This window comes from Microplitis demolitor, chromosome 2 (genome assembly GCF_026212275.2).
Source record: "Microplitis demolitor isolate Queensland-Clemson2020A chromosome 2, iyMicDemo2.1a, whole genome shotgun sequence".
In the NCBI taxonomy this organism is placed as follows: Eukaryota; Metazoa; Arthropoda; class Insecta; order Hymenoptera; family Braconidae; genus Microplitis; species Microplitis demolitor.
This window is the reverse complement of record NC_068546.1, coordinates 12265094-12293014: the sequence shown is the minus strand read 5'-3', so window position 1 is coordinate 12293014 and position 27921 is coordinate 12265094.

Below are 27921 nucleotides of genomic sequence, written 5' to 3'. Positions count from 1 at the left end.
AGATCATGGATCATAGATCATCAATCATCAATGATAGATCATAGATCATCGATGATGAATTATAGATCATCGATCATGGATCATAGATCATAGATCATCGATCATAGATCATAGATAATAGATCATAGATCATAGATCATCAATCATAGATCATAGATCATAGATCATAGATCATAGATCATAGATCATAGATCATAGATCATAGATCATAGATCATAGATAATAGATCATAGATCATAGATCATCAATCATAGATCATAGATCATCGATCATAGATCATAGATCATAGATTATCGATCATAGATCATAGATTATAGATCATAGATCATCGATCATAGATCATAGATTATAGATCATAGATCATCAATCATAGATCATAGATCATAGATCATAGATCATAGATCATAGATCATTGATCATAGATCATAGATCATGGATCATAGATCATAGATCATAGATCATCGATCATAGATCATAGATCATAGATCATAGATCATAGATCATGGATCATAAATCATAGATCATCGATCATAGATCATAGATTATAGATCATAGATTATCAATCATAGATCATAGATCATCGATCATAGATCATAGATCATAGAACATAGATCATAGATCATAGAACATGGTTCATAGATCATAGAACATGGATCATAGATCATCGATCATAGATCATCGATCATAGATCATAGATCATAGATCATAGATCATAGATCATCGATCATAGATCATAGATCATAGATCATAGATCATAGATCATAGATCATCGATCATAGATCATAGATCATAGATCATCGATCATGGATCATAGATCATCAATCATCAATCATAGATCATAGATCATAGATCATAGATAATAGATCATAGATCATAGATCATAGATCATAGATCATGGATAATAGGTCATAGATCATGGATCATAGATCATAGATCATGGATAATAGGTCATAGATCATGGATCATAGATCATCAACCATAGATAATGGATCGTAGATCATCGATCATAGATCATAGATCATAGATCGTAGATTATAGATCATCGATGATGAATTATAGATCATCGATCATGGATCATAGATCATAGATCATCAATCATAGATCACAGATCATAGATCATAGATCATAGATCAACGATCATAGATCATAGATTATAGATCATAGATTATCAATCATAGATCATAGATCATCGATCATAGATCATAGATCATAGACCATAGATCATAGATCATAGATCATTGACCATAGATCATAGATCATCGATCATAGATCATAGATGATTGATCATAGATCATAGATTATTGATCATAGATCATAGATCATTGAGCATGTATCATAGATCATAAATCATAGTTAATCAATTATCGATCATAGATCATAGATCATGGATCATAGATCATCAATCATCAATCATATATCATAGATCATAGATCATAGATAATAGATCATAGATAATAGATCATCGATCATAGATCATAGATTATAGATCATAGATCATCAATCATAGATCATAGATCATCGATCATAGATCATAGATCATAGATCATAGATCATAGATCATAGATCATAGATCATAGATCATAGATCATAGATCATAGATCATAGATCATAGATCATAGATCATCGATCATAGATCATCGATCATAGATCATAGATCATAGATCATCGATCATAGATCATAGATCATGAATCATAGATCATCGATCATAGATTATAGAACATGGATCATAGATCATAGAACATGGATCATAAATCATAGAACATGGATCATAGATTATCGATTATCGATCATAGCTCATAGATCATAGATCATAGATCATAGATCATAGATCATCGATCATAGATCATCGATCATAGATCATAAATCATAGATCATCGATTATAGATCATAGATTATCAATCATAGATCATAGATCATAGAACATGGATCATAGATCATAGAACATGGATCATAAATCATAGAACATGGATCATAGATTATCGATTATCGATCATAGCTCATAGATCATAGATCATAGATCATAGATCATAGATCATCGATCATAGATCATCGATCATAGATCATAAATCATAGATCATCGATCATAGATCATAGATTATAGATCATAGATTATCAATCATAGATCATAGATCATAGAACATGGATCATAGATCATAGAACATGGATCGTAGATCATAGAACATGGATCATAGATTATCGATCATAGATCATAGATCATAGATCATAGATCATCGATCATAGATCATAGATCATAGATCATAGATCATGGATAATAGGTCATAGATCATGGATCATAGATCATAGATCATGGATAATAGGTCATAAATCATGGATCATAGATCATAGATCATAGATCATGGATCATAAATCATAGATCATCGATCATAGATCATAGATCATCGATCATGATCATAGATCATAGATCATAGATCATCGATCTTAGATCATAGATCATAGATAATAGATAATAGATCATAGATCATAGATCATAGATCATAGATCATTGATCATAGATCATAGATCATTGATGATAGATCATCGATCATAGATCATAGATTATGGATCATAGATCATAGATCATCGATCATAGATCATAGATCATAGATCATAGATCATAGATCATAGACCATAGATCATCGATCATAGATCATAGATCATAGATTATCGATCATAGATCATAGATCATAGATCATAGATCATCGATCATAGATCATAGATTATAGATCATAGATCATCGATCATAGATCATAGATCATAGATCATAGATCATAGATCATGGATCATAGATCATAGATCATGGATCATAGATCATAGATCATAGATCATCGATCATAGATCATAGATCATAGATCATAGATCATGGATCATAAATCATAGATCATCGATCATAGATCATAGATCATCGATCATGATCATAGATCATAGATCATAGATCATCGATCTTAGATCATAGATCATAGATAATAGATAATAGATCATAGATCATAGATCATAGATCATAGATCATAGATCATAGATCATAGATCATAGATCATGGATCATAAATCATAGATCATCGATCATAGATCATAGATCATCGATCATAGATCATAGATCATAGATCATAGATCATAGATCATTGATGATAGATCATCGATCATAGATCATAGATTATGGATCATAGATCATAGATCATCGATCATAGATCATAGATCATAGATCATAGATCATAGATCATAGATCATAGATCATAGATCATAGATCATAGATCATAGATCATAGATCATAGATCATGGATCATAGATCATAGACCATAGATCATCGATCATAGATCATAGATCATAGATCATAGATCATAGATCATGGATCATAAATCATAGATCATCGATCATAGATCATCGATCATGATCATAGATCATAGATCATAGATCATCGATCTTAGATCATAGATCATAGATAATAGATAATAGATCATAGATCATAGATCATAGATCATAGATCATCGATCATAGATCATAGATCATAGATCGTAGATAATAGATCATGGATCATAGATCATATATCATAGATCATAGATCATAGATCATAGATCATAGATCATCGATCATAGATCATAGATTATAGATCATAGATTATCAATCATAGATCATAGATCATAGATCATAGATCATAGATCATAGATCATAGATCATCGATCATAGATCATAGATCTTAGATCGTAGATAATAGATCATAGATCATAGATCATAGATCATAGATCATAGATCATAGATCATAGATCATAGATCATAGATCATTGATGATAGATCATCGATCATAGATCATAGATTATGGATCATAGATCATAGATCATCGATCATAGATCATCGATCATAGATCATAGATCATAGATCATAGATCATCGATCATAGATCATAGATAATAGATCATAGATCATAGATCATAGATCATAGATCATATATCATAGATCATAGATCATAGATCATAGATCATCGATCATAGATCATAGATTATAGATCATAGATTATCAATCATAGATCATAGATCATCGATCATAGATCATAGATCATAGAACATGGATCATAGATCATAGAACATGGATCATAGATAATCGATCATAGATCATAGATCATGGATCATAGATCATGGATCATAGATCATAGATTATCAATCATAGATCATCGATCATAGATCATAGATCATAGATCATAGGTCATTGATCATAGATCATAGATTATCAATCATAGATCATCGATCATAGATCATAGATCATAGATCATAGGTCATCGATCATAGATCATAGATTATAGATCATAGATCATCAATCATAGATCATAGATCATCGATCACAGATCATAGATCATCGATCATAACTCATAGATCATAGAACATGGATCATAGATCATCGATCATCGATCATAGATCATAGATCATAGATCATAGATCATAGATAATAGATCATCGATCATAGATCATAGATCATAGATCATAGATCATCGATCATAGATCATCGATCATAGATCATAGATCATAGATCATAGATCATAGATCATAGATCATAGATCATAGATCATCGAACATAGATCATAGATTATAGATCATAGATCATCAATCATAGATCATAGATCATAGATCGTTTATCATCGATCATAGATCATAGATCATCGATCATAGATCATAGACCATAGAACATAGATCATAGATCATATATGATAGATCATAGATCATGGATCATAGATCATAGATCATAGATCATCGATCATAGATCATAGATCATAGATCATAGATCATAGATCATGGATCATAAATCATAGATCATCGATCATAGATCATAGATCATCGATCATGATCATAGATCATAGATCATAGATCATCGATCTTAGATCATATATCATAGATAATAGATAATAGATCATAGATCATAGATCATAGATCATAGATCATAGATCATAGATCATAGATCATTGATGATAGATCATCGATCATAGATCATAGATTATGGATCATAGATCATAGATCATAGATCATAGATCATAGATCATAGATCATAGATCATAGATCATGGATCATAGATCATAGATCATAGATCATGGATCATCGATCATAGATCATAGATCATAGATTATCGATCATAGATCATAGATCATAGATCATAGATCATCGATCATAAATCATAGATTATAGATCATAGATCATCAATCATAGATCATAGATCATAGATCATAGATCATAGATCATAGATCATAGATCATAGATCATAGATCATAGATCATAGATCATAGATCATGGATCATAGATCATAGATCATAGATCATCGATCATAGATCATAGATCATAGATCATAGATCATAGATCATGGATCATAAATCATAGATCATCGATCATAGATCATAGGTCATCGATCATGATTATAGATCATAGATCATAGATAATAGATAATAGATCATAGATCATAGATCATAGATCATAGATCATAGATCATAGATCATGGATCATAGATCATAGATCATAGATCATCGATCATCGATCATAGATCATAGATCATAGATCATAGATCATAGATCATCGATCATAGATCATAGATCATAGATTATCGATCATAGATCATAGATCATAGATCATAGATCATAGATTATAGAGCATCGATCATAGATCATAGATCATAGATCATAGATCATAGATCATAGATCATAGATCATAGATCATAGATCATAGATCATAGATCATAGATCATAGATCATAGATCATAGATCATAGATCATAGATCATAGATCATAGTTTATCGATCATCGATCATAGATCATAGATCATAGATCATCGATGATAGATCATCGATCATAGATCATAGGTCATCGATCATGATTATAGATCATAGATCATAGATAATAGATAATAGATCATAGATCATAGATCATAGATCATAGATCATAGATCATAGATCATGGATCATAGATCATAGATCATAGATCATCGATCATCGATCATAGATCATAGATCATAGATCATAGATCATAGATCATCGATCATAGATCATAGATCATAGATTATCGATCATAGATCATAGATAATAGATCATAGATCATAGATCATAGAGCATCGATCATAGATCATAGATCATAGATCATAGATCATAGATCATAGATCATAGATCATAGATTATCGATCATAGATCATAGATCATAGATCATAGATCATAGATCATAGATCATAGATCATAGATCATGGATCATAGATCATAGATCATAGATTATCGATCATAGATCATAGATCATAGATCATAGATCATAGATCATAGATCATCGATCATCGATCATAGATCATAGATCATAGATCATAGATCATAGATCATCGATCATAGATCATAGATCATAGATTATCGATCATAGATCATAGATCATAGATTATAGATCATAGATCATAGATCATCGATCATAGATCATAGATCATAGATCATAGATCATAGATCATAGATCATAGATCATAGATCATAGATCATAGATCATAGATCATAGATCATAGATCATAGATCATAGATCATAGATCATAGATCATAGATCATAGATCATAGATCATAGATCATAGATCATCGATCATCGATCATAGATCATAGATCATAGATCATAGATCATAGATCATCGATCATAGATCATAGATCATAGATTATCGATCATAGATCATAGATCATAGATCATAGATCATAGATCATAGATCATCGATCATAGATCATAGATCATAGATCATAGATCATAGATCATAGATCATAGATCATAGATCATAGATCATAGATCATAGATCATAGATCATGGATCATAGATCATAGATCATAGATCATAGATCATAGATCATAGATCATAGATCATAGATCATCGATCATAGATCATAGATCATAGATTATCGATCATAGATCATAGATCATAGATCATCGATCATAGATCATAGATCATTGATCATCGATCATAGATCATAGATCATAGATCATAGGTCATCGATCATAGATCATAGATTATAGATCATAGATCATCAATCATAGATCATAGATCATCGATCACAGATCATAGATCATCGATCATAACTCATAGATCATAGAACATGGATCATAGATCATCGATCATCGATCATAGATCATAGATCATAGATCATAGATCATAGATAATAGATCATCGATCATAGATCATAGATCATAGATCATAGATCACACATCATAGTTCATAGATCATAGATCATAGATCATAGATCATAGATCATCGATCATAGATCATAGATTATAGATCATAGATCATCAATCATAGATCATAGATCATAGATCGTTTATCATCGATCATAGATCATAGATCATAGAACATAGATCATAGATCATATATGATAGATCATAGATCATGGATCATAGATCATAGATCATAGATCATCGATCATAGATCATAGATCATAGATCATAGATCATAGATCATGGATCATAAATCATAGATCATAGATCATAGATCATAGATCATGGATCATAAATCATAGATCATCGATCATAGATCATAGATCATCGATCATGATCATAGATCATAGATCATAGATCATAGATCATAGATCATAGATCATAGATCATGGATCATAAATCATAGATCATCGATCATAGATCATAGGTCATCGATCATGATTATAGATCATAGATCATAGATAATAGATAATAGATCATAGATCATAGATCATAGATCATAGATCATAGATCATAGATCATGGATCATAGATCATAGATCATAGACCATCGATCATCGATCATAGATCATAGATCATAGATCATAGATCATAGATCATCGATCATAGATCATAGATCATAGATTATCGATCATAGATCATAGATCATAGATCATAAATCATAGATCATAGAGCATCGATCATAGATCATAGATCATAGATCATAGATCATAGATCATAGATCATAGATCATAGATCATAGATCATAGATCATAGATCATAGATCATAGATCATAGATCATAGTTTATCGATCATCGATCATAGATCATAGATCATAGATCATCGATGATAGATCATCGATCATAGATCATAGGTCATCGATCATGATTATAGATCATAGATCATAGATAATAGATAATAGATCATAGATCATAGATCATAGATCATAGATCATAGATCATAGATCATGGATCATGGATCATAGATCATAGATCATCGATCATCGATCATAGATCATAGATCATAGATCATAGATCATAGATCATCGATCATAGATCATAGATCATAGATTATCGATCATAGATCATAGATAATAGATCATAGATCATAGATCATAGAGCATCGATCATAGATCATAGATCATAGATCATAGATCATAGATCATAGATCATAGATCATAGATTATCGATCATAGATCATAGATCATAGATCATAGATCATAGATCATAGATCATAGATCATAGATCATGGATCATAGATCATAGATCATAGATTATCGATCATAGATCATAGATCATAGATCATAGATCATAGATCATAGATCATCGATCATCGATCATAGATCATAGATCATAGATCATAGATCATAGATCATCGATCATAGATCATAGATCATAGATTATCGATCATAGATCATAGATCATAGATTATAGATCATAGATCATAGATCATCGATCATAGATCATAGATCATAGATCATAGATCATAGATCATAGATCATAGATCATAGATCATAGATCATAGATCATAGATCATAGATCATAGATCATAGATCATAGATCATAGATCATAGATCATCGATCATAGATCATAGATCATAGATTATCGATCATAGATCATAGATCATAGATCATAGATCATAGATCATCGATCAACGATCATAGATCATAGATCATAGATCATAGATTATCAATCATAGATCATCGATCATAGATCATAGATCATAGATCATAGGTCATTGATCATAGATCATAGATTATCAATCATAGATCATCGATCATAGATCATCGATCATAGATCATAGATCATAGAACATAGATCATAGATCATATATGATAGATCATAGATCATGGATCATAGATCATAGATCATAGATCATCGATCATAGATCATAGATCATAGATCATAGATCATAGATCATGGATCATAAATCATAGATCATAGATCATAGATCATAGATCATGGATCATAAATCATAGATCATCGATCATAGATCATAGATCATCGATCATGATCATAGATCATAGATCATAGATCATAGATCATAGATCATAGATCATAGATCATGGATCATAAATCATAGATCATCGATCATAGATCATAGGTCATCGATCATGATTATAGATCATAGATCATAGATAATAGATAATAGATCATAGATCATAGATCATAGATCATAGATCATAGATCATAGATCATGGATCATAGATCATAGATCATAGACCATCGATCATCGATCATAGATCATAGATCATAGATCATAGATCATAGATCATCGATCATAGATCATAGATCATAGATTATCGATCATAGATCATAGATCATAGATCATAAATCATAGATCATAGAGCATCGATCATAGATCATAGATCATAGATCATAGATCATAGATCATAGATCATAGATCATAGATCATAGATCATAGATCATAGATCATAGATCATAGATCATAGATCATAGTTTATCGATCATCGATCATAGATCATAGATCATAGATCATCGATGATAGATCATCGATCATAGATCATAGGTCATCGATCATGATTATAGATCATAGATCATAGATAATAGATAATAGATCATAGATCATAGATCATAGATCATAGATCATAGATCATAGATCATGGATCATAGATCATAGATCATAGATCATCGATCATCGATCATAGATCATAGATCATAGATCATAGATCATAGATCATCGATCATAGATCATAGATCATAGATTATCGATCATAGATCATAGATAATAGATCATAGATCATAGATCATAGAGCATCGATCATAGATCATAGATCATAGATCATAGATCATAGATCATAGATCATAGATCATAGATTATCGATCATAGATCATAGATCATAGATCATAGATCATAGATCATAGATCATAGATCATAGATCATGGATCATAGATCATAGATCATAGATTATCGATCATAGATCATAGATCATAGATCATAGATCATAGATCATAGATCATCGATCATCGATCATAGATCATAGATCATAGATCATAGATCATAGATCATCGATCATAGATCATAGATCATAGATTATCGATCATAGATCATAGATCATAGATTATAGATCATAGATCATAGATCATCGATCATAGATCATAGATCATAGATCATAGATCATAGATCATAGATCATAGATCATAGATCATAGATCATAGATCATAGATCATAGATCATAGATCATAGATCATAGATCATAGATCATAGATCATCGATCATAGATCATAGATCATAGATTATCGATCATAGATCATAGATCATAGATCATAGATCATAGATCATCGATCAACGATCATAGATCATAGATCATAGATCATAGATCATAGATCATAGATCATCGATCATAGATCATAGATCATAGATTATCGATCATAGATCATAGATCATAGATCATAGATCATAGATCATAGATCATCGATCATAGATCATAGATCATAGATCATAGATCATAGATCATAGATCATAGATCATAGATCATAGATCATAGATCATAGATCATAGATCATAGATCATAGATCATAGATCATAGATCATCGATCATAGATCATAGATCATAGATTATCGATCATAGATCATAGATCATAGATCATCGATCATAGATCATAGATCATAGATCATCGATCATAGATCATAGATCATAGATCATAGGTCATCGATCATAGATCATAGATTATAGATCATAGATCATCAATCATAGATCATAGATCATCGATCACAGATCATAGATCATCGATCATAACTCATAGATCATAGAACATGGATCATAGATCATCGATCATCGATCATAGATCATAGATCATAGATCATAGATCATAGATAATAGATCATCGATCATAGATCATAGATCATAGATCATAGATCACACATCATAGTTCATAGATCATAGATCATAGATCATAGATCATAGATCATCGATCATAGATCATAGATTATAGATCATAGATCATCAATCATAGATCATAGATCATAGATCGTTTATCATCGATCATAGATCATAGATCATAGAACATAGATCATAGATCATATATGATAGATCATAGATCATGGATCATAGATCATAGATCATAGATCATCGATCATAGATCATAGATCATAGATCATAGATCATAGATCATGGATCATAAATCATAGATCATAGATCATAGATCATAGATCATGGATCATAAATCATAGATCATCGATCATAGATCATAGATCATCGATCATGATCATAGATCATAGATCATAGATCATCGATCTTAGATCATAGATCATAGATAATAGATAATAGATCATAGATCATAGATCATAGATCATAGATCATAGATCATAGATCATCGATCTTAGATCATAGATCATAGATAATAGATAATAGATCATAGATCATAGATCATAGATCATAGATCATAGATCATAGATCATAGATCATAGATCATAGATCATAGATCATGGATCATAAATCATAGATCATCGATCATAGATCATAGATCATAGATCATAGGTCATCGATCATAGATCATAGATTATAGATCATAGATCATCAATCATAGATCATAGATCATCGATCATAGATCATAGATCATCGATCATGATCATAGATCATAGATCATAGATCATCGATCTTAGATCATAGATCATAGATAATAGATAATAGATCATAGATCATAGATCATAGATCATAGATCATAGATCATAGATCATAGATCATAGATCATCGATCATCGATCATCGATCATAGATCATAGATCATAGATCATAGATCATAGATCATCGATGATAGATCATCGATCATAGATCATAGATTATGGATCATAGATCATAGATCATCGATCATAGATCATAGATCATAGATCATAGATCATAGATCATAGATCATAGATCATAGATTATCGATCATAAATCATAGATCATAGATCATAGATCATAGATCATAGATCATAGATCATAGATCATAGATCATGGATCATAGATCATAGATCATAGATTATCGATCATAGATCATAGATCATAGATCATAGATCATCGATCATAGATCATAGATCATAGATTATCGATCATAGATCATAGATCATAGATTATAGATCATCGATCATAGATCATCGATCATAGATCATAGATCATAGATCATAGATCATAGATCATAGATCATAGATCATAGATCATAGATCATAGATCATAGATCATAGATCATAGATCATAGATCATAGATCATAGATCATAGATCATAGATCATAGATCATGGATCATAGATCATAGACCATAGATCATCGATTATAGATCATAGATCATAGATCATAGATCATAGATCATGGATCATAAATCATAGATCATCGATCATAGATCATCGATCATGATCATAGATCATAGATCATAGATCATCGATCTTAGATCATAGATCATAGATAATAGATAATAGATCATAGATCATAGATCATAGATCATAGATCATCGATCATAGATCATAGATCATAGATCGTAGATAATAGATCATGGATCATAGATCATAGATCATAGATCATAGATCATAGATCATAGATCATAGATCATTGATGATAGATCATCGATCAAAGATCATAGATTATGGATCATCGATCATAGATCATAGATCATAGATCATAGGTCATTGATCATAGATCATAGATTATCAACCATAGATCATCGATCATAGATCATAGATCATAGATCATAGGTCATCGATCATAGATCATAGATTATAGATCATAGATCATCAATCATAGATCATAGATCATCGATCACAGATCATAGATCATCGATCATAACTCATAGATCATAGAACATGGATCATAGATCATCGATCATCGATCATAGATCATAGATCATAGATAATAGATCATCGATCATAGATCATAGATCATAGATCATAGATCATCGATCATAGATCATAGATCATAGATCATAGATCATCGATCATAGATCATAGATTATAGATCATAGATCATCAATCATAGATCATAGATCATAGATCGTTTATCATCGATCATAGATCATAGATCATCGATCATAGATCATAGATCATCGATCATAGATCATAGATCATAGAACATAGATCATAGATCATATATGATAGATCATAGATCATGGATCATAGATCATAGATCATAGATCATCGATCATAGATCATAGATCATAGATCATAGATCATAGATCATAGATCATAGATCATAGATCATGGATCATAAATCATAGATCATCGATCATAGATCATAGATCATCGATCATGATCATAGATCATAGATCATAGATCATCGATCTTAGATCATAGATCATAGATAATAGATAATAGATCATAGATCATAGATCATAGATCATAGATCATAGATCATAGATCATAGATCATCGATCATCGATCATCGATCATAGATCATAGATCATAGATCATAGATCATAGATCATCGATGATAGATCATCGATCATAGATCATAGATTATGGATCATAGATCATAGATCATCGATCATAGATCATAGATCATAGATCATAGATCATAGATCATAGATCATAGATCATAGATTATCGATCATAAATCATAGATCATAGATCATAGATCATAGATCATAGATCATAGATCATAGATCATAGATCATGGATCATAGATCATAGATCATAGATTATCGATCATAGATCATAGATCATAGATCATAGATCATAGATCATAGATCATCGATCATCGATCATAGATCATAGATCATAGATCATAGATCATAGATCATCGATCATAGATCATAGATCATAGATTATCGATCATAGATCATAGATCATAGATTATAGATCATAGATCATAGATCATCGATCATAGATCATAGATCATAGATCATAGATCATAGATCATAGATCATAGATCATAGATCATAGATCATAGATCATAGATCATCGATCATAGATCATAGATCATAGATTATCGATCATAGATCATAGATCATAGATCATAGATCATAGATCATAGATCATAGATCATAGATCATAGATCATAGATCATAGATCATAGATCATAGATCATAGATCATAGATCATAGATCATAGATCATAGATCATAGATCATAGATCATAGATCATCGATCATAGATCATAGATCATAGATTATCGATCATAGATCATAGATCATAGATCATAGATCATAGATCATAGATCATCGATCATAGATCATAGATTATAGATCATAGATCATCAATCATAGATCATACATCATAGATCATAGATCATAGATCATGGATCATAGATCATAGATCATAGATCATCGATCATAGATCATAGATCATAGATCATAGATCATAGATCATGGATCATAAATCATAGATCATAGATCATCGATCATAGATCATAGATCATCGATCATGATCATAGATCATAGATCATAGATCATCGATCTTAGATCATAGATCATAGATAATAGATAATAGATCATAGATCATAGATCATAGATCATAGATCATAGATCATTGATGATAGATCATCGATCATAGATCATAGATTATGGATCATAGATCATAGATCATCGATCATAGATCATAGATCATAGATCATAGATCATAGATCATAGATCATAGATCATGGATCATAGATCATAGATCATAGATCATGGATCATAGATCATGGATCATAGATCATAGATTATCAATCATAGATTATCGATCATAGATCATAGATCATAGATCATAGGTCATCGATCATAGATCATAGATTATCAATCATAGATCATCGATCATAGATCATAGATCATAGATCATAGGTCATCGATCATAGATCATAGATTATAGATCATAGATCATCAATCATAGATCATAGATCATCGATCACAGATCATAGATCATCGATCATAACTCATAGATCATAGAACATGGATCATAGATCATCGATCATCGATCATAGATCATAGATCATAGATCATAGATCATAGATAATAGATCATCGATCATAGATCATAGATCATAGATCATAGATCATCGATCATAGATCATAGATCATAGATCATACATCATAGATCATAGATCATCGATCATAGTTCATAGATTATAGATCATAGATCATCAATCATAGATCATAGATCATAGATCGTTTATCATCGATCATAGATCATAGATCATCGATCATAGATCATAGATCATAGAACATAGATCATAGATCATATATGATAGATCATAGATCATGGATCATAGATCATAGATCATAGATCATAGATCATAGATCATAGATCATAGATCATAGATCATAGATCATAGATCATCGATCATAGATCATAGATCATAGATTATCGATCATAGATCATAGATCATAGATCATAGATCATCGATCATAGATCATAGATTATAGATCATAGATCATCAATCATAGATCATAGATCATAGATCATGGATCATAGATCATAGATCATAGATCATCGATCATAGATCATAGATCATAGATCATAGATCATAGATCATGGATCATAAATCATAGATCATCGATCATAGATCATAGATCATCGATCATGATCATAGATCATAGATCATAGATCATCGATCTTAGATCATAGATCATAGATAATAGATAATAGATCATAGATCATAGATCATAGATCATAGATCATAGATCATAGATCATAGATCATAGATCATAGATCATAGATCATAGATCATGGATCATAAATCATAGATCATCGATCATAGATCATAGATCATCGATCATAGATCATAGATCATAGATCATAGATCATAGATCATTGATGATAGATCATCGATCATAGATCATAGATTATGGATCATAGATCATAGATCATCGATCATAGATCATAGATCATAGATCATAGATCATAGATCATAGATCATAGATCATAGATCATAGATCATAGATCATAGATCATAGATCATAGATCATAGATCATAGATCATAGACCATAGATCATCGATCATAGATCATAGATCATAGATCATAGATCATAGATCATGGATCATAAATCATAGATCATCGATCATAGATCATCGATCATGATCATAGATCATAGATCATAGATCATCGATCTTAGATCATAGATCATAGATAATAGATAATAGATCATAGATCATAGATCATAGATCATAGATCATCGATCATAGATCATAGATCATAGATCGTAGATAATAGATCATGGATCATAGATCATATATCATAGATCATAGATCATAGATCATAGATCATCGATCATAGATCATAGATTATAGATCATAGATTATCAATCATAGATCATAGATCATAGATCATAGATCATAGATCATAGATCATAGATCATAGATCATCGATCATAGATCATAGATCATAGATCGTAGATAATAGATCATAGATCATAGATCATAGATCATAGATCATAGATCATAGATCATAGATCATTGATGATAGATCATCGATCATAGATCATAGATTATGGATCATAGATCATAGATCATCGATCATAGATTATCGATCATAGATCATAGATCATAGATCATAGATCATCGATCATAGATCATAGATAATAGATCATAGATCATAGATCATATATCATAGATCATAGATCATAGATCATAGATCATCGATCATAGATCATAGATTATAGATCATAGATTATCAATCATAGATCATAGATCATCGATCATAGATCATAGATCATAGAACATGGATCATAGATCATAGAACATGGATCATAGATCATCGATCATAGATCATAGATCATGGATCATAGATCATGGATCATAGATCATAGATTATCAATCATAGATCATCGATCATAGATCATAGATCATAGATCATAGGTCACTGATCATAGATCATAGATTATCAATCATAGATCATCGATCATAGATCATAGATCATAGATCATAGGTCATCGATCATAGATCATAGATTATAGATCATAGATCATCAATCATAGATCATAGATCATCGATCACAGATCATAGATCATCGATCATAACTCATAGATCATAGAACATGGATCATAGATCATCGATCATCGATCATAGATCATAGATCATAGATCATAGATCATAGATAATAGATCATCGATCATAGATCATAGATCATAGATCATAGATCATCGATCATAGATCATCGATCATAGATCATAGATCATGGATCATAGATCATAGATCATAGATCATCGATCATAGATCATAGATTATAGATCATAGATCATCAATCATAGATCATAGATCATAGATCATAGATCATAGACCATAGATCATCGATCATAGATCATAGATCATAGATCATAGATCATAGATCATGGATCATAAATCATAGATCATCGATCATAGATCATCGATCATGATCATAGATCATAGATCATAGATCATCGATCTTAGATCATAGATCATAGATAATAGATAATAGATCATAGATCATAGATCATAGATCATAGATCATCGATCATAGATCATAGATCATAGATCGTAGATAATAGATCATGGATCATAGATCATATATCATAGATCATAGATCATAGATCATAGATCATCGATCATAGATCATAGATTATAGATCATAGATTATCAATCATAGATCATAGATCATAGATCATAGATCATAGATCATAGATCATAGATCATAGATCATAGATCATCGATCATAGATCATAGATCATCGATCATAGATCATAGATCATAGATCGTAGATAATAGATCATAGATCATAGATCATAGATCATAGATCATAGATCATAGATCATAGATCATAGATCATAGATCATAGATCATTGATGATAGATCATCGATCATAGATCATAGATTATGGATCATAGATCATAGATCATCGATCATAGATTATCGATCATAGATCATAGATCATAGATCATAGATCATCGATCATAGATCATGGATAATAGATCATAGATCATAGATCATATATCATAGATCATAGATCATAGATCATAGATCATCGATCATAGATCATAGATTATAGATCATAGATTATCAATCATAGATCATAGATCATCGATCATAGATCATAGATCATAGAACATGGATCATAGATCATAGAACATGGATCATAGATCATCGATCATAGATCATAGATCATGGATCATAGATCATGGATCATAGATCATAGATTATCAATCATAGATCATCGATCATAGATCATAGATCATAGATCATAGGTCACTGATCATCGATCATAGATTATCAATCATAGATCATCGATCATAGATCATAGATCATAGATCATAGGTCATCGATCATAGATCATAGATTATAGATCATAGATCATCAATCATAGATCATAGATCATCGATCACAGATCATAGATCATCGATCATAACTCATAGATCATAGAACATGGATCATAGATCATCGATCATCGATCATAGATCATAGATCATAGATCATAGATCATAGATAATAGATCATCCATCATAGATCATAGATCATAGATCATAGATCATCGATCATAGATCATCGATCATAGATCATAGATCATAGATCATAGATCATAGATCATCGATCATAGATCATAGATTATAGATCATAGATCATCAATCATAGATCATAGATCATAGATCGTTTATCATCGATCATAGATCATAGATCATCGATCATAGATCATAGATCATAGAACATAGATCATAGATCATATATGATAGATCATAGATCATGGATCATAGATCATAGATCATCGATCATCGATCATAGATCATAGATCATAGATCATAGATCATAGATCATGGATCATAAATCATAGATCATCGATCATAGATCATAGATCATCGATCATGATCATAGATCATAGATCATAGATCATCGATCATGATCATAGATCATAGATCATAGATCATCGATCTTAGATCATAGATCATAGATAATAGATAATAGATCATAGATCATAGATCATAGATCATAGATCATCGATCATAGATCATAGATCATAGATCGTAGATAATAGATCATGGATCATAGATCATATATCATAGATCATAGATCATAGATCATAGATCATCGATCATAGATCATAGATTATAGATCATAGATTATCAATCATAGATCATAGATCATAGATCATAGATCATAGATCATAGATCATAGATCATAGATCATAGATCATCGATCATAGATCATAGATCATAGATCGTAGATAATAGATCATAGATCATAGATCATAGATCATAGATCATAGATCATAGATCATAGATCATAGATCATAGATCATTGATGATAGATCATCGATCATAGATCATAGATTATGGATCATAGATCATAGATCATCGATCATAGATTATCGATCATAGATCATAGATCATAGATCATAGATCATCGATCATAGATCATAGATAATAGATCATAGATCATAGATCATATATCATAGATCATAGATCATAGATCATAGATCATCGATCATAGATCATAGATTATAGATCATAGATTATCAATCATAGATCATAGATCATCGATCATAGATCATAGATCATAGAACATGGATCATAGATCATAGAACATGGATCATAGATCATCGATCATAGATCATAGATCATGGATCATAGATCATGGATCATAGATCATAGATTATCAATCATAGATCATCGATCATAGATCATAGATCATAGATCATAGGTCACTGATCATCGATCATAGATTATCAATCATAGATCATCGATCATAGATCATAGATCATAGATCATAGGTCATCGATCATAGATCATAGATTATAGATCATAGATCATCAATCATAGATCATAGATCATCGATCACAGATCATAGATCATCGATCATAACTCATAGATCATAGAACATGGATCATAGATCATCGATCATCGATCATAGATCATAGATCATAGATCATAGATAATAGATCATCGATCATAGATCACAGATCATAGATCATAGATCATCGATCATAGATCATCGATCATAGATCATAGATCATAGATCATAGATCATAGATCATAGATCATCGATCATAGAGCATAGATTATAGATCATAGATCATCAATCATAGATCATAGATCATAGATCGTTTATCATCGATCATAGATCATAGATCATCGATCATAGATCATAGATCATAGAACATAGATCATAGATCATATATGATAGATCATAGATCATGGATCATAGATCATAGATCATAGATCATCGATCATAGATCATAGATCATAGATCATAGATCATAGATCATGGATCATAAATCATAGATCATCGATCATAGATCATAGATCATCGATCATGATCATAGATCATAGATCATAGATCATCGATCTTAGATCATAGATCATAGATAATAGATAATAGATAATAGATCATAGATCATAGATCATAGATCATAGATCATAGATCATAGATCATAGATCATAGATCATAGATCATTGATGATAGATCATCGATCATAGATCATAGATTATGGATCATAGATCATAGATCATCGATCATAGATCATAGATCATAGATCATAGATCATAGATCATAGATCATAGATCATAGATCATCGATCATAGATCATAGATCATAGATTATCGATCATAGATCATAGATCATAGATCATCGATCATAGATCATAGATTATAGATCATAGATCATCAATCATAGATCATAGATCATAGATCATAGATCATAGATCATGGATCATAGATCATAGATCATAGATCATCGATCATAGATCATAGATCATAGATCATAGATCATAGATCATAGATCATTGATGATAGATCATCGATCATAGATCATAGATTATGGATCATAGATCATAGATCATCGATCATAGATTATCGATCATAGATCATAGATCATAGATCATAGATCATAGATCATAGATCATCGATCATAGATCATAGATAATAGATCATAGATCAGAGATCATATATCATAGATCATAGATCATAGATCATAGATCATCGATCATAGATCATAGATTATAGATCATAGATTATCAATCATAGATCATAGATCATCGATCATAGATCATAGATCATAGAACATGGATCATAGATCATAGAACATGGATCATAGATCATCGATCATAGATCATAGATCATGGATCATAGATCATGGATCATAGATCATGGATCATAGATCATAGATTATCAATCATAGATCATCGATCATAGATCATAGATCATAGATCATAGGTCACTGATCATCGATCATAGATTATCAATCATAGATCATCGATCATAGATCATAGATCATAGATCATAGGTCATCGATCATAGATCATAGATTATAGATCATAGATCATCAATCATAGATCATAGATCATCGATCACAGATCATAGATCATCGATCATAACTCATAGATCATAGAACATGGATCATAGATCATCGATCATCGATCATAGATCATAGATCATAGATCATAGATAATAGATCATCGATCATAGATCATAGATCATAGATCATAGATCATCGATCATAGATCATCGATCATAGATCATAGATCATAGATCATAGATCATAGATCATCGATCATAGATCATAGATTATAGATCATAGATCATCAATCATAGATCATAGATCATAGATCGTTTATCATCGATCATAGATCATAGATCATCGATCATAGATCATAGATCATAGAACATAGATCATAGATCATAAATGATAGATCATAGATCATGGATCATAGATCATAGATCATAGATCATCGATCATAGATCATAGATCATAGATCATAGATCATAGATCATAGATCATAGATCATCGATCATAGATAATAGATAATAGATCATAGATCATAGATCATAGATCATAGATCATAGATCATAGATCATAGATCATAGATCATAGATCATAGATCATAGATCATCGATCATAGATCATAGATCATAGATTATCGATCATAGATCATAGATCATAGATCATAGATCATAGATCATTGATCATCGATCATAGATCATAGATCATAGATCATAGATCATAGATCATCGATCATAGATCATAGATCATAGATTATCGATCATAGATCATAGATCATAGATCATAGATCATAGATCATAGATCATAGATCATAGATCATAGATCATAGATCATAGATCATAGATCATCGATCATAGATCATAGATCATAGATTATCGATCATAGATCATAGATCATAGATCATAGATCATAGATCATAGATCATCGATCATAGATCATAGATTATAGATCATAGATCATCAATCATAGATCATACATCATAGATCATAGATCATAGATCATGGATCATAGATCATAGATCATAGATCATCGATCATAGATCATAGATCATAGATCATAGATCATAGATCATGGATCATAAATCATAGATCATAGATCATCGATCATAGATCATAGATCATCGATCATGATCATAGATCATAGATCATAGATCATCGATCTTAGATCATAGATCATAGATAATAGATAATAGATCATAGATCATATATCATAGATCATAGATCATAGATCATAGATCATTGATGATAGATCATCGATCATAGATCATAGATTATGGATCATAGATCATAGATCATCGATCATAGATCATAGATCATAGATCATAGATCATAGATCATAGATCATAGATCATAGATCATAGATCATGGATCATAGATCATAGATCATAGATCATGGATCATAGATCATGGATCATAGATCATAGATTATCAATCATAGATCATCGATCATAGATCATAGATCATAGATCATAGGTCATCGATCATAGATCATAGATTATCAATCATAGATCATCGATCATAGATCATAGATCATAGATCATAGGTCATCGATCATAGATCATAGATTATAGATCATAGATCATCAATCATAGATCATAGATCATCGATCACAGATCATAGATCATCGATCATAACTCATAGATCATAGAACATGGATCATAGATCATCGATCATAGATCATAGATCATAGATCATAGATCATCGATCATAGATCATAGATTATAGATCATAGATCATCAATCATAGATCATAGATCATAGATCGTTTATCATCGATCATAGATCATAGATCATCGATCATAGATCATAGATCATAGAACATAGATCATAGATCATATATGATAGATCATAGATCATGGATCATAGATCATAGATCATAGATCATAGATCATAGATCATAGATCATAGATCATAGATCATCGATCATAGATCATAGATCATAGATTATCGATCATAGATCATAGATCATAGATCATAGATCATCGATCATAGATCATAGATTATAGATCATAGATCATCAATCATAGATCATAGATCATAGATCATAGATCATAGATCATGGATCATAGATCATAGATCATAGATCATCGATCATAGATCATAGATCATAGATCATAGATCATAGATCATGGATCATAAATCATAGATCATCGATCATAGATCATAGATCATCGATCATGATCATAGACCATAGATCATAGATCATCGATCTTAGATCATAGATCATAGATAATAGATAATAGATCATAGATCATAGATCATAGATCATAGATCATAGATCATAGATCATAGATCATAGATCATAGATCATAGATCATGGATCATAAATCATAGATCATCGATCATAGATCATAGATCATCGATCATAGATCATAGATCATAGATCATAGATCATAGATCATTGATGATAGATCATCGATCATAGATCATAGATTATGGATCATAGATCATAGATCATCGATCATAGATCATCGATCATAGATCATAGATCATAGATCATAGATCATAGATCATAGATCATAGATCATAGATCATAGATCATAGATCATAGATCATAGATCATAGATCATAGATCATAGACCATAGATCATCGATCATAGATCATAGATCATAGATCATAGATCATAGATCATGGATCATAAATCATAGATCATCGATCATAGATCATCGATCATGATCATAGATCATAGATCATAGATCATCGATCTTAGATCATAGATCATAGATAATAGATAATAGATCATAGATCATAGATCATAGATCATAGATCATCGATCATAGATCATAGATCATAGATCGTAGATAATAGATCATGGATCATAGATCATATATCATAGATCATAGATCATAGATCATAGATCATCGATCATAGATCATAGATTATAGATCATAGATTATCAATCATAGATCATAGATCATAGATCATAGATCATAGATCATAGATCATAGATCATAGATCATAGATCATCGATCATAGATCATAGATCATAGATCGTAGATAATAGATCATAGATCATAGATCATAGATCATAGATCATAGATCATTGATGATAGATCATCGATCATAGATCATAGATTATGGATCATAGATCATAGATCATCGATCATAGATTATCGATCATAGATCATAGATCATAGATCATAGATCATCGATCATAGATCATAGATAATAGATCATAGATCATAGATCATATATCATAGATCATAGATCATAGATCATAGATCATAGATTATGGATCATAGATCATAGATCATCGATCATAGATTATCGATCATAGATCATAGATCATAGATCATAGATCATCGATCATAGATCATAGATAATAGATCATAGATCATAGATCATATATCATAGATCATAGATCATAGATCATAGATCATCGATCATAGATCATAGATTATAGATCATAGATTATCAATCATAGATCATAGATCATCGATCATAGATCATAGATCATAGAACATGGATCATAGATCATAGAACATGGATCATAGATCATCGATCATAGATCATAGATCATGGATCATAGATCATGGATCATAGATCATAGATTATCAATCATAGATCATCGATCATAGATCATAGATCATAGATCATAGGTCACTGATCATCGATCATAGATTATCAATCATAGATCATCGATCATAGATCATAGATCATAGATCATAGGTCATCGATCATAGATCATAGATTATAGATCATAGATCATCAATCATAGATCATAGATCATCGATCACAGATCATAGATCATCGATCATAACTCATAGATCATAGAACATGGATCATAGATCATCGATCATCGATCATAGATCATAGATCATAGATCATAGATCATAGATAATAGATCATCGATCATAGATCATAGATCATAGATCATAGATCATCGATCATAGATCATCGATCATAGATCATAGATCATAGATCATAGATCATAGATCATAGATCATCGATCATAGAGCATAGATTATAGATCATAGATCATCAATCATAGATCATAGATCATAGATCGTTTATCATCGATCATAGATCATAGATCATCGATCATAGATCATAGATCATAGAACATAGATCATAGATCATATATGATAGATCATAGATCATGGATCATAGATCATAGATCATAGATCATCGATCATAGATCATAGATCATAGATCATAGATCATAGATCATGGATCATAAATCATAGATCATCGATCATAGATCATAGATCATCGATCATGATCATAGATCATAGATCATAGATCATCGATCTTAGATCATAGATCATAGATAATAGATAATAGATAATAGATCATAGATCATAGATCATAGATCATAGATCATAGATCATAGATCATAGATCATAGATCATAGATCATAGATCATTGATGATAGATCATCGATCATAGATCATAGATTATGGATCATAGATCATAGATCATCGATCATAGATCATAGATCATAGATCATAGATCATAGATCATAGATCATCGATCATAGATCATAGATCATAGATTATCGATCATAGATCATAGATCATAGATCATCGATCATAGATCATAGATTATAGATCATAGATCATCAATCATAGATCATAGATCATAGATCATAGATCATAGATCATGGATCATAGATCATAGATCATAGATCATCGATCATAGATCATAGATCATAGATCATAGATCATAGATCATAGATCATTGATGATAGATCATCGATCATAGATCATAGATTATAGATCATAGATCATCAATCATAGATCATAGATCATAGATCATAGGTCACTGATCATCGATCATAGATTATCAATCATAGATCATCGATCATAGATCATAGATCATAGATCATAGGTCATCGATCATAGATCATAGATCATAGATCATAGATCATAGATCATCGATCATAGATCATAGATCATAGATCGTAGATAATAGATCATAGATCATAGATCATAGATCATAGATCATAGATCATAGATCATAGATCATAGATCATAGATCATAGATCATAGATCATAGATCATTGATGATAGATCATCGATCATAGATCATAGATTATGGATCATAGATCATAGATCATAGATCATAGATCATAGATCATCGATCATAGATCATAGATTATGGATCATAGATCATAGATCATAGATCATAGATCATAGATCATCGATCATAGATCATCAATCATAGATCATAGATCATAGATCATAGATCATAGATCATGGATCATAGATCATAGATCATAGATCATAGATCATCGATCATAGATCATAGATCATAGATCATAGATCATAGATCATAGATCATCGATCATAGATCATAGATCATAGATTATCGATCATAGATCATAGATCATAGATCATCGATCATAGATCATAGATTATAGATCATAGATCATAGATCATAGATCATAGATCATAGATCATAGATCATAGATCATAGATCATAGATCATCGATCATAGATCATAGATCATAGATCGTAGATAATAGATCATAGATCATAGATCATAGATCATAGATCATAGATCATAGATCATAGATCATAGATCATAGATCATTGATGATAGATCATCGATCATAGATCATAGATTATGTATCATAGATCATAGATCATCGATCATAGATTATCGATCATAGATCATAGATCATAGATCATAGATCATCGATCATAGATCATAGATAATAGATCATAGATCATAGATCATATATCATAGATCATAGATCATAGATCATAGATCATCGATCATAGATCATAGATTATAGATCATAGATTATCAATCATAGATCATAGATCATCGATCATAGATCATAGATCATAGAACATGGATCATAGATCATAGAACATGGATCATAGATCATCGATCATAGATCATAGATCATGGATCATAGATCATGGATCATAGATCATAGATTATCAATCATAGATCATCGATCATAGATCATAGATCATAGATCATAGGTCACTGATCATCGATCATAGATTATCAATCATAGATCATCGATCATAGATCATAGATCATAGATCATAGGTCATCGATCATAGATCATAGATCATAGATCATAGATCATAGATCATCGATCATAGATCATAGATCATAGATCGTAGATAATAGATCATAGATCATAGATCATAGATCATAGATCATAGATCATAGATCATAGATCATAGATCATAGATCATAGATCATAGATCATAGATCATAGATCATTGATGATAGATCATCGATCATAGATCATAGATTATGGATCATAGATCATAGATCATAGATCATAGATCATAGATCATCGATCATAGATCATCGATCATAGATCATAGATCATGGATCATAGATCATAGATCATAGATCATCGATCATAGATCATAGATTATAGATCATAGATCATCAATCATAGATCATAGATCATAGATTATAGATCATAGATCATAGATCATAGACCATAGATCATCGATCATAGATCATAGATCATAGATCATAGATCATAGATCATGGATCATAAATCATAGATCATCGATCATAGATCATCGATCATGATCATAGATCATAGATCATAGATCATCGATCTTAGATCATAGATCATAGATAATAGATAATAGATCATAGATCATAGATCATAGATCATAGATCATCGATCATAGATCATAGATCATAGATC